General features: G+C 34.6%; 1 protein-coding gene across 3 annotated transcripts in view; it reads left to right on the forward strand.

Annotated features, from left to right (window-relative positions):
* Positions 1 to 12,462, forward strand: part of LOC143232536 (uncharacterized) — a 43,617-nt gene extending 31,155 nt beyond the window's left edge. For 2 of the 3 annotated variants that reach the window (XR_013017574.1, XM_076468111.1), the window contains one exon: positions 9,644 to 12,462. The gene's annotated coding sequence lies outside the window, so the exon portion shown is untranslated. Of the gene's footprint in view, positions 1 to 2,419; positions 2,753 to 9,643 lie in introns of all 3 variants that reach the window. The other variant, XR_013017575.1, reaches the window with a different exon arrangement.
* Positions 12,463 to 13,369: the final 907 nt, after the last annotated feature.

The following is a 13,369-nucleotide window of genomic DNA, read 5'->3' on the forward strand; positions in this document are numbered from 1 at the left end:
GCCATGTTTTTTCCTTCATCAACTGTTACACCTCTAAACTGATTCCACTGAAGGTTATAGTCTTGCAAAGTTTTATGCACTTCCATGAAAATGTCTTCTCCAGTTTTTCTTCCGTGCATGCTGCAAACTGATGCCAACTCTTCCATGAACTGAAAGTCCAAACTAACTCCACGAATGAACACGAGAAGTTGTGTAAAAATGTTCTCTCCAAGTTCTTTTGCTCTCCTTACAACTGAAGTTGCTGAAAGGCTGATACTTTCAAAGAAATTGGCTTTTTCAGGACGCAGCTCATTTGCTGCTTCCATCATGCACTCTTTGATGAAGTTGCCGTCAGTAAAAGGTTTTCCTCGCTCTGCCATCCTATGCACTATTTTGTAACTTGTACGAGTGACAGATTCATTTTCAGCAAACTTTCTCGTGAAGAGATTCTTTTGAGATTTAAAAACACGTTTCATGGATTCAAATTTCTCAGAACGGAACTTTCCTGAAAATTTCAAATATATAGACGTTTTGTTTCATAGTGACGCCGAAGATTGTACTCTTTCAAAACGGCGACACTTTCGGTGCACATCACACAAGAAGCTTTCTGGTTTTTTGTTTCCACAAAGAAGTACTTTTCTTTCCATTCTTCATTAAAAGCACGACACTCAGAGTCCACTTTTCTTCTTTTAAAAGCAGTCATAACGATCAGTGAAAAAAAACAGGATCTGAAAATGAAAAAACACAGAACGCTGTGAGAAAAGTGTAGTACTAGTCCAAGAACGCACAAACAAAATATATTGAAACGTACGTTTGCCACGACACTTACCTAAGAACGAGTTACGAAAAGCGCATTACCCGACTACTAAGAGAAATGGGCTTGCTGAAGCGGTAACTCTAGGTCGCTGAATTTACAAGACGAGTCGATAGGACGAGGGCTAAGTCTGTACTTGTTTTCGAAATCCTAATGCTTTCATAAATACGTGCCTCGATATGAATAAACGGGCAGCAAGGACGAAAGAAGAATTTTTCCTATTGGTTAAAAATGCGCGTGACAGCCTTGTTTCTTTTTATCATAAAGTCTTGTGTTTGCCAGCTGAAAGCGACCATCGGTGTGATTTATTTTGTTATGACAGTCGGACATTTGATGAAATGTCACTTTTTATTTCCAAGCGGCTAGTTGCTGGCGGGCCGGACAAAATGACTTCGAGGGCCGTATCCAGCCCGCGGGCCGTAGTTTGGTGACCCCTGGACTAGAGGGAAGGCAGCTAGTCATCACCACCCACCGTCAATTCTTGGGCTACTCTTTTACCAACGAATAGTGGATAGATCGCCACATTATAACGCCCTCAGGCTGAAAAGGCAAGCATGTTTGGTGCAACGGGGATGCGAACCCGCGACCCTCGGGTTACGAGTCGCACACCTTAACCCACTTGGCCATGCGGGCCGAGTGATGTGCCACAGTCACATCTGTTTCTAGTTCGGATTGATACATACTTTAATAGACTAAGACATTAATGATTCAAAACTGTTTTTCAAGGCAATTTCAAATATTTCATAAATTGTTAAGAAACAGTGACTTTCAGGGAATATATTTTTAGCTCTAAAGAGCGGTTAACTGATGAGTAATACACACATACACAGATACTTAAATATGATTTCTAGTTTCAATAAATAATTATATAAATTTTAAGATGTAATAACTTTTACGTGAAGAAAGATAAGAATATGTGGTTGGTTTGAAAACGCTCAAGTCCAGAACTAAGCCAGAATTTAAGAATTTTCTTAACAGGTAGAACAAAAAATGTTGATTTCAATGAAAAGCAAAGACGGTATGCGGTAACCAGGACTCAAGTTTGTTCTTATTTCTTTTAATGCCAAATGAACTAACTATGCACAAGCACCAACAAGCAATATGATTAAGAGATGACACACACAGTTCAAGGACACAGGATCGGTGTGTCAGAAGATGTCAAGCAGTTGAAGAATAGGATTTGCGTGTCTCAACAGGAATACAATTAGTTCTACACAGGATATGTGTATTTCAATAGGAGTACAAACAATTCTGTAACAGGTTTTGTGTGTATCAGTAGTAATACAAGCAATTAAAGGACAGTGTCTGTGTATTCTAACATGGGTATTGTAAGGACAACAAGACATGGAATCTGTGTATTCTAACACGGGTATTGTAAGGACAAGAGTCAAGGTTGTGTATTCAAATAAGGTACTGTAAGTATAAGAGAGAGAGTCTATGTATTCTAACCGAAATACTATAAGACCTACCAATAAGAAGACATTGTCGCCTCAGTAACTGCGTTATAGGTGTCCCATTCCTGGACACATGCTAAACTTTTCTTTTCCGCAGTTGCAAACTAATGGTATTATTGACACATGTTTCTTCCAGGTAAACTGGACACTATCGCATTTTTTTTTTTTACAGTAGTCAGAGGACAGTGTTTGAACGAGCCACTGGGTTGGCCATATTGTACCATCACTCTCCAAACAGAACACTGGTAGACTTTTGACTGGTGGGCCACATGAAGTCAGTGAGTTTTACACCCTAGGAGTTGATCTCAAAGATCATATCATTGGATGCAGTTCCAGACCGTATGTTTAATAGATGGCAAATACTTCCACAGTAGTGGAATAAATTAAATAGTAGTCATGCAAAGGGTATGTGGCCCAAAAGAAAATTTAACAGGGATTATCTGAAGAATACGTGAATCAACAAGGTGGTTAACAGAAGTTATGTGAAGAATATGTGAACCAACAGGTAAGCTGACAGAAGTTATGTGAAGAATATGTGAACAAACAGGTAAACTAACAGAAGTTATGTGAAGAATATGTGAACAAACAGGTAAACTAACAGAGGTTATGTGAAGAATATGTGAACCAACAGGTAAGCTGAGAGAGGTTATGTGAAGAATGTCTGAACCAACAGGTAAGCTAACAGAAGTTATGTGAAGAATACGTGAACCAATAGGTAAACTAACAGAGGTTATGTGAAGAATATGTGAACCAACAGGTAAGCTAAAAGAGATTATGTGAATAATATGTGGACCACCGGGAAAGTTATCTTGTATTTTTCTTTTTCCGTTTAAAAGTTGATGCATTTTAAAAGATGTGTCTAGTCACTTGTAATTATTATTGATACTTTTAATTGCCTAGTTTTAGTAGTAAGACTATTTCGAACCTAAAGAAATCGCTAATGAAAAATATAGTTCTTTAATCTGTTTCTTATACATCTGAATGACTCGCTTGGTCAGGGAAAACGACAGGGGAAATATGCTTTAATTTTTTTTTCCTAAAACAAACAGAAGCCTGTATGTTGCCTTTTAACAATAGCGATTTTTCTCCCTTATTACACATTTTAAAGTTATTAATTATAAGTTGGAACCGATAGAAAGGACGTTTAAGAATGACCCATGTAAAAGATTAGCGATTATTCATACTAACAAAACAAATAGTTTGCGTATTCGTTTGAACGTGTATAGTAGATGTAGACCTATTACACCGTCCACACCTTTCTTAAACAGGCCTGGCATGGCCTTGTGCTTCGGGCACTTGATTTGAAATGCGCGGGTCATGAGTTAAAATCCTAATTACGATATATACTCGTCCTTTCAGTTGCGGGGACGTTATAAAGTTAAAGTTAATTCCACTACTCGTTGGTAAAAGAGTAGTCCAAGAGCTGGCGGAAAGTGTTGTTTACTACTTTTCTTTCCACTGATACATTATGAGCATTTAACGCAGATAGCTCTCGAGTAATTTTGCGCGAAATTCAAGCCTTTTCAGGGTGCTTTTACAATAATATAGATTGTTTGTTTGTTTAGAATTAAGCAGAAGGCTGCTCAATGAGCTATCTGTGCTCTGCTCACCACGGGTATCAAAACCCGGTTTTTAGCAGTATGAGTTCGCAGACATACCGTTGTGGGTAGCTTTGTGTGAAATTCAAAAAACAAACAAACAAACAAAACAACTATTATCACTGATGCCATTTTTGCACCACAATGATAGCACATTGTTTTTAACCTATTATAAAGATGAGAAATGCTGTTTAAATACACGCAAAAAAGTACTAGATCTTTCATTACAGAATTACTAAGAAAAAGGGTGATGATATATAATTGAAAGAAGTACTGTACAGCAAACAAAATCTATTTCAATAAAAAAAACTGTATACTTGAGTATCGCATAGTGTACATATTTTTATGTGTAAAACCGTAATTCACAAGTCCTATCATAACTACAAGCCTTTCATTTGTTTCTTTGAGTTGCTAGATCATTCGTTTTCACTGCTAACTTCGATTTTAGTGGACAATATATTTCCACAATATTTTTTATAGATCTCTTTTAATTTTGTGACTGTCACTTGAAGAGGGCGCTACATTACAATTAACGTCTGCACCTGAGCTATACACTAAAATAAAGCATAAATATTTCGTGTGCTATGAAATTTTGCCGTGATTATTATGAAATTAAGTTTCATGTAAAGAGTATAAAACGAAAGAGCAGGAAGATATATCCTGGAATAATTAATCTGACCAATTTCAAAATTATGTAGAGAGAGGCATAAAAAATATATATTTTTTTTAAATTATCGATTGGTTGGTTACGTTTGCGGAAAACAAAAATAGAAACTTTGATATTAAGTCAAACATAGTTTCCAAATTTTACACCTGGAATGTTGCTCACAATCGATATATGTTGTGAGGTTAAAAGGTCAAAACTACATTGTTATAAACAAGACTTAGGTTTGCAATCTCTTCCATTTGTTATAATAGAACATGGTGGATTAGGTGCCGAATCAAAAAGGGCTGTTGTAAATAGTAGCATTGAATGAATCTTTAATAACGGCAACAAAAACAACATTAGACAAATGAAATTTAAAGCTAAGGAATGAAGGGAAAGACGAAAAGGGGTTTTACCTATTATATAAAAGCGTAGGATTATCGTGTTGGTGAACTCCAAACAGACATTTCTTTAAAAACAAACGTTTACTGTGTAATTCTCTAAGTAATTTGAAGCTTGTGTTAGTTTTTCTTGCGCTAGTATCTATATACATATACACATTTTATGTAATTTCAGGAAAATAAAAGTAGTTGGAAGATTCCTAGCAATCTGTTGACTTTATCTTAGATTTTGTAAGCCTAAAGTTATCTGCTTTTATTCCATGATGTTTCACTACATTTTATAATTCAAGTTGTCTCTTTGTGTGCAGTTAATTGTAACTTTTATATTTCGTATATGGGTTTGTATACAATATGGTGCGTGATGACTTGTGTAATAGCGATTTTGTTTTCTTAGCGTTTAACGTATTTCAGCTTTCTTCCACTCGTTACATGTCACAAAGGTTCGAACACAGTATTGGAACGGGATGTCTTATTGTTTCACGAGAGATGGTAATTGAACCATAACATGGTTGTTACCTATCACAGGGCAGAAACGTTTATTCTGCCCTAGCATAGGCTTTAGCATAGTTAGAATTGTTAACTATTGGCAAAAGAAAAATATAAATGCTTTCATTCAGCCCTTTTAACATTGTAGTGATTGTAATTGTTAGATCATCACACCAAAATGAAAAATATCAGGAAAAACCAAACCAGTGTGAGGTATCTACCATTAGAAACCTGATCAAATTGTTGATAGCTAATGCTCTGTTCGTGAGTAAAATTTTTTAATTTGAATGATGAATTAGCTAGAAGCTTAGAGAGAAAACCCTTATCAACGAATAACACCTGGTGTTGGATTTAACCGCATGTGGTAAGCACGTGCATGAACTGTTTCATATTTTAGGCGAATATTGAGCGACTTCGTAGGGGCTATATTTACATTATAAATATATATAAATACACACACACATACATATATATATTGTTCGAATCCTTCACTCGAAAAGAATGAGAATTCATAATTTACAATAGGCATATGGTTATCAGACATGCGTAGTTGAACATATTTAAACAAATGATAGAACCTGCATATATGATTAGACATAGATAGAAGACCAGATGTTTGTTAAAACGAAATTCGGTAACATCAGTATTCTGATAAAATCGCTCTTGCAGCTGTTCATCTATAATTACCTGAATTAGTAACCCTCGTTCATTTAGCTTCTGTGCTTCACAAGTTATTTCAGAGGATTTATGAAAGAAATTAGATGCTGAAATAGTGAAAATTTCGTTGTTCTCTTGAATAGTTTACACTGAAGTAAATACAGAATACGAAGTTGACGTAAATTTATGAATAGTGTAAAAAACAACTGTGTATATGTGTGTGTGTCTGTATATACAGATAGATACTGATTTCGAAAAGAAAATTGCACGACAGTTGTAATGGGTTGTTTCTGCTGTAATGCTATATCTGAAATATTTCTTTACCTTTCATTAATAGTGACTAGTTTGTTTTAAAAAAGACAGTTTCCAGTCTCGAAAGAGACATGATTTTCAAACATGGTAAAAGTGACAGGAAAAAGACTTCTGACAATACTCAAGGCTCGAACCTCCTGTATACACAACTTAGATAACCCACTGAGAAGAGTGATAAAAAGACATTGAATATGCCAGGTTTTGTGTATGCGTGAAAAGTTTTCAAAATCGCTTAACGTATCTAAACTTTCGATAATGGAGCAACACCAGCGCCACCACCTTGACATTCGTTTATTTCGTTACGATGGTGAGTATTACACTAAAAGTACGTGCTATTTCATACTTTCAAAAATAATCCAACATTTCCGTACAGAAAAAAAACGAAATTTATCTTTATATTAAAATATAAGAAATGTTAACAAACTAGTTTTAATTTGGCTCAGAGTACATTTCTGTCAAATGTTTATTAATGTATTAAAATTATTCATAACCTACTTTCACATGTATTATATATGACACCCTTTTATAATTAATCCATTATTATTCGTTTCACATGCAACGTGATTCACGTACATTCTAGAGTAAAATAAACTGTGACAGATAAATCTATGTAATAGATGAGAAGACCCAAGGCTATGTTATGTATCTTTAAGTGAAAACATCCGACCATTGTGCACACTCTTGTTTATTCATTTTTGAAAAATTATAATTTCAATTTATGCAAACATTTCTGTAAATACTCATTAATTAATAAAACCTCACCCATTATTCTTTCTAATGCCCTTTTCATGTGGCTTCCTTTTAAAAATAACAGTTTGTCTATTTCAATTTGATATTAGAAACTGACTGTGACATTAAGTAACTTAAAACCAGGACTGGGAATGCCAGCATATAATGAGTATGCTACGCCAAATTTAACATAATATTTTTAAAAAATCTTTGTCGAAATAAATAAAACCATAACTGTGTCGGCCAGATGAGAATGCAGGTTCGATCTGAACTCCAACCCTGGCTCTACGGAGATATACCAGGAAGCCATGAATAAATAAGCATTTTTTGTTTTGTTTTGGTGTGAAATAACGTCACATATTTAAAGAAAGTATCAATGGCTTATAATATTTTTATTTATTTTTTACCAGTGATATATATTTTAATAACCATAAATAAACATTGGACATATTCACATTTTATTACTGTATTAAGCCCGGCATGGCCAAGCGTGTTAAGGCGTGCGATTCGTAATCTGAGGGTCGCGGGTTCGCATCCCCGTCACACCAAACAAGCTCGCCCTTTCAGCCGTGGGGGCGTTATAATGTTACGGTCAATCCCACTATTCGTTGGTAAAAGAGTAGCCCAAGAGTTGGCGGTGGGTGGTGATGACTAGCTGCCTTCCCTCTGGTCTTACACTGCTAAATTAGGGACGGCTAGCGCAGATAGCCCTCGAGTAGCTTTGTGCAAAATTCAAAAATAAACAAACAATTACTGTATTAAATGCTCACACCAACGTTTGTTTCCTCACTGTTTTTGCTGTTATACTTGGCTATAGTTAAGCTGTTTATTTTATCATCTCTAATTATTCAAAGTTGTAAATTATAGTTTTCGTTAGGTGTACTTTCATTGTATTTATGTCAATATAGATTTGAATTAAAGAACATTACGCTTAACCATTCATTTTGTTGGTTTACAGAATTTTCTAGACCTTTAGTTACAGACATCCACCAACACCAAGATGTGCATGTTCATCGTGAGAACCAAAGACATATTGCATCAGTTGATTGAGAACTTTAAGCTAATCTTCCGCTTTTATAGATACCACAAAGAGTTAATTGATAAGAACCGCAGCTGTTACAAGTAACCAATAACTTTCTTTGTTTTATTTTGTGTCATAAAAGCGACTAAGGAAATAACAGCAATAGAATCATAAAAGACAAAAGTTAAGATTATCGACCCAACATAACTACGATACAGTCGTGAGAGTATTCAGATATACGGATTACGATGTGTGGGTGGACAGAAGGTCTATTTCGTCTTTCTTCATCGAATCTTCTTAGCTCAGTGTATTTGGTCGTAATGAATAAACATAAGACATCCTTGACTTAGAATTGAACGAAATGGGTAAAATAGATACAATAATAATTCTTTTAAACAGTTTTGAGGTCAGTGTTGGCTGGAACGCTGAAACTTGGTTCGTCGTCTTTCTTCAGTGTATAGTAATTTAATAATCAACGCTTTTTTCCAGGTTTTACAGTGGTATAACTGACTTTGTTTCTCCAAATTTTACAGTATTTTAACCGGCATCTTTCCTCAGATTTTGATGTAGTACAACCGTTTTTGTTTTCTTTCCTTACAGTGATTTTAGCCATTTCTATGTGAGTTTTCAGTTTCGTTTTCGTTTGTTTGTTTGGAATTAGGCATAAAGCTACACAGTGGGCTATTTGTGCTCTGCCCACAACGGGTATCGACACCCATTTTATAGCGGTGTAAGCCCACAGACATAACACTGTGCCATGGGGAGGCATGTAAACGTCACTGAAACTTGGACCACACAAAGTTTCAACTTGATTCTTCACAACCTCAGTAACTTATGAAGCTAAAATAACATAACACCATAATGTGGATGTGTTACGATTAAACAACACCAAAGTGTGTGTGTATATATTTATATTTTTTTACATACTCCTAGGTTAAGTCTCCTTTTTCTAACACAGAATACTGCAATGCATGCTTTTCTCTCCATGCATTGAAAACTTTGCTTTCATTGTAGATTTTTACAAACAAGAATTGTTAAAACCAATTTGTACTTGTACTTAAAATGTTAACACTTTCCGGGACCAAGTATGGTAAGGTGGTACATACTCTGACAGTAGCGGGTTCGAATTCTCGTCACACCAAATATGCTTGCCCTTTCAGTCGTGGGGGCGTTATAATTTACAGTCAATCCCACTATTCGTTGGCAAAAGAGTAACCCACGAGTCGGCGGTGGGTGATGATGACTAGCTACCTCCCCACCAGTCTTACACTGTAATGTTAGGGACAGTTAGCTCAGATAGCCCTTGCGTAGCTTTGCGCGAAAATAGAAAAGAAACACCTTCCAGCGACACCTTTTTTTAAGGCTAGGAAATAGAAGTTTATCATCACTCAAAGTCTACTACATTTGTTAACCAATAATCAGTTTGACTGTCTTTCCTACCAGTTGTACAGAATAAAACATTTGTGTATTTTTATATATTTTTCATTTGCTGCCTATAATTTTCTTTCCTTTTCATAACTTAATTTGTTCTTTTCTTTGATTCTAGAACTGAAGCAGTCTATGGGGATCGTGTTTACCATTGGCTGGTAACCACCTATTCTTGACCACGTGATTCAGGACTGACCATCACCGTTTTATAACCTGTATGATACGAAGGAAGACCAAATAACTGTATTATTCGGAATAAAATGAAACATATTGTGTGTTGTGATAATGTATACTCAAGTTTCTGCTGGAGTGGTTAACACCAAAGGAATATTTGATCAGAGTTATTCAGCTTATCTTGTGTGAATTTCACAGTAACTCAAACAGTCGATTATATTTAAATAATCCTAAAATAATTTGACTTGTTGATATATATTTAAACTACTTGATGCCATTACTGGGTCATTACGTAAGCATCATAATTTGAACAAAAAGTATTTAGTAGTGTTTCGGTTTACATATTTTAAAATTAAGAGGTATTCGAAAACGTTATGTTTTGTCATATGCCATTCTAATTTATCCTGCAGCGTTATGTATATTATAACACGTCTACCACGTTAAGCAATATGCGTTTGATACACGCGATTCCAATATTGCACGTACGCTTTAGAATGTATTAGGTTGAGGAATAATTCGTGAGCGTTTTTAAATAATTTCATTCAAGCATTACATGCAAGACTATACAATACTTCAATGCATGAACACATTACACCCGAAACATTTATTATGATACTTTATTTCATGTAATACCTAGGTATATAGTATGCATTGTTTTAAACGAAATTGCAAGAAATTAAATGCGAAAAGCAGATGGTGTCGAAAATGCTCGATTTTGTCCACTTGACATTCCATTTAATGAGCTGAAAATGAAAGCAAAAATTAAAGACATATGAAAATCAAACACACCATCTATTAAAGCAAACAATTATCTACCAAATGACATGAAATATTTTGCGAAAGCGTTTCATTTATGAATATATTTTGTTAACTTGAAAAAACGCTCACGAATTATTCCTCAACCCAATATTATTATGTGCTGCATAAGAGAAGTGATCGTGATTTCCAGAGAAGAAACGACAATCTATGTATATCAGAAGCTATTTATGATTTTAATACAATTCTGTGCTTCTCAAGATATATATTTAAATGATTTTGCTAGGTTGAGTTTTTTTAAAGAATTGCTAACGAAAACTTCATAGTTAAATAATACACGTTATAAATGTGAAATTATAAGAACATGTAATCTATTTATTATGTAATAGTGCTATACTGTAGTCACGTTTTGGTTAAGTGTTTTTAAGTAAGTCTGAGCCAGATTTGCATCCTAGACAGGATGTGTAAGTTGGTGTGACCTTAGAGTAATATTATAAAGAAGCTAGACGTATTTTTTAAAACAAGAAGTATCGTATGGCCAAGCGGAGAGGGTCGCGAGTTCGAATCCCGGTCGCACCAAACATGCTAGCCCTTTCAGCCGTGGGGGCGTTATAAAGTTACGGTCAATCTCACTATTCGTTCGTAAAAGAGTAGCCCAAGAGTTTGCAGTGGGTGTTTTATGAATAGCTGCCTTCTCTCTAGTCTTACACCCCTAAATTAGGGAGGGCTAGCGGAGATATTCCTCGTGTAACTGCGCGAAGTTCAAATAACAAACAAGTATCATATAACATGAAATTCTCACACGTAATGCCCTACGGTAAATATGTATTTACTATACCGAACCGAGATTCATGGTCTTTATTACATAATATTAAGATACTTTTGTATATATTAAAACGTTATTTTAAAATTACTTGTATAATCTTCTTCTTAGTAAAGTTATTATCAAAGCAAAGCTTGAGACAGAGTAAGTAATGAAAACTACCTACTTAACTATTATAATTGTACGTTATAATCACACACGCTCCTTGTATCACACTAGGAGGGGACACGTGGTCATAAACACATGAAACTTGGAGGAAGGTACCCTGCTTGGATAATAATACTATCAGTATTGTTACGTGTCGATTTAATGTAAGAAATAATTGGGAACACACACTTAGATGAATCTATAGATAGTGGGTGTAATCGAATCCTTTTCCTACCTTGTTCCTATTAGCCACATAAAAAATCTTGAAGGAACTGACCTTGTGACGATATGGTTGTCAAAAATTATTAGGGCCTTTGGTTCGTTATAAGAGTGACAGTAAAATCCCGATTTTCTGTCAGAGTTGACAATTGCTGCTGTTGACTAGCTGTCTTACGTCTAGTCTTATCGTTTTAAATTATGGACCGTTATACGTGAATATCCCTTTATCTAGCTTTTCACGAAAAATTTGAGCTAATTATTGTGTAAAGTCCTCAGACAAATCAGCCAGGATGAACGGTGTGATACGAAGCTGTTTTTTTTTTTTTTTTTTATATATGCTAACGTTTGATACTGAAATGACAAGTGTGTTGTTTGTGTTATATCATCCAATATCAGCACAGTTTTGTCTTTGCTCTGTTTTAAGATATTACTGTATTTACATTTTTATTTACAGCTTTTTGGTACAGTTTTCACGTACGTAAAAATAAATGGTGTCTCACAGTTTCCTGTCTCTAAAATATTGATGTTTATATTTTTGTTTCCGAGATCTCTTGTGTGATTTATATTCTATTTTGGTAAACTATAAATACTTGCTTTTTTCCATCACTAAATGCACGGGCAATTTTTCGTTGTATATTTTCATATTACTTTTCTCTGCCTTTACCGTATTATTAATCAACGATTCTTAGGCTTATCGTAATTGTTTGATATTTAGTTTATTTGTGCAGACCGGTTTTTGATTACCCCAAGGAAATGTAACAGACAGTTAAATACTACACAATTTTCTTATCACTTGGTAAATAAAGATACTTTTGCATGAATCTATAGTTTCATCAGATAGATTTCCTGTCGAAAGGTGGATTAAATTCACGTGAAACCGAATCTGTATGTTAAAAACGTAGTAGCACAGTAAGCCACACTAGGAGGCGTTCAAGTAATTTTTACGTAGAACACACCTAATAAATCATCGTTTATATTAAATAAATCAGTTCTTCTAAAAGTTTAACACTACCCTGATAAACTGTTACGCCATTGAAATAAAACAATTTTACTATTCTCTTGTGTGTTTTTTCCTTCTTGAGGGCATGGAACAAAGCTGGAAATACACACAGAAAAAATAATACAATAAAACCATGTCGTAATTTTAGTTTTATGACACATTAGTATTATTATTTAGTAATTTTTAAACGTCTATTCAGTATATGTTACCTGTCAGGTTCAAAATGTTTGATCTCCATTACACCAAACATGCTCGCCCTATCAGCCATGAGGGCGTTAAAGTGTTACAGCCAATCCCACTATTCGTTGGTATGCATCAATATTAGACTTTTCTATAGATTTCATAAACTGTTCATAAATAAACAGCATTTTAGATTTCTTTATAAAGCAAATCAGATTTACATAACATAATGTTGGGTGCAAAAGAGTATAAAGGAAAAACGTTAGAAAATATCCGGGAAACATATAAGTAAAAAAAAGCTTATGGTGTTTGATTTAATGTATTCATAAATAGTTCTGGCTTATCCAGCACAGTAACTGTACAAATATGCACATTTGAAACTCACAGTTTGATAACGTTGTTGCAGGTCTAAACTCGAGTCCCTGAATCTCTTAACCACATTAAACTAATCATAACTGAATTTAAACTTGTATAAATACATTAAGCTTAAACGACTAACTCTGTAGATATCTAAATTACTTGGTAAAGCATTGCTTTGTGACTGA

This window comes from Tachypleus tridentatus, chromosome 11 (assembly GCF_004210375.1).
Source record: "Tachypleus tridentatus isolate NWPU-2018 chromosome 11, ASM421037v1, whole genome shotgun sequence".
NCBI classification, from domain to species: domain Eukaryota; kingdom Metazoa; phylum Arthropoda; class Merostomata; order Xiphosura; family Limulidae; genus Tachypleus; species Tachypleus tridentatus.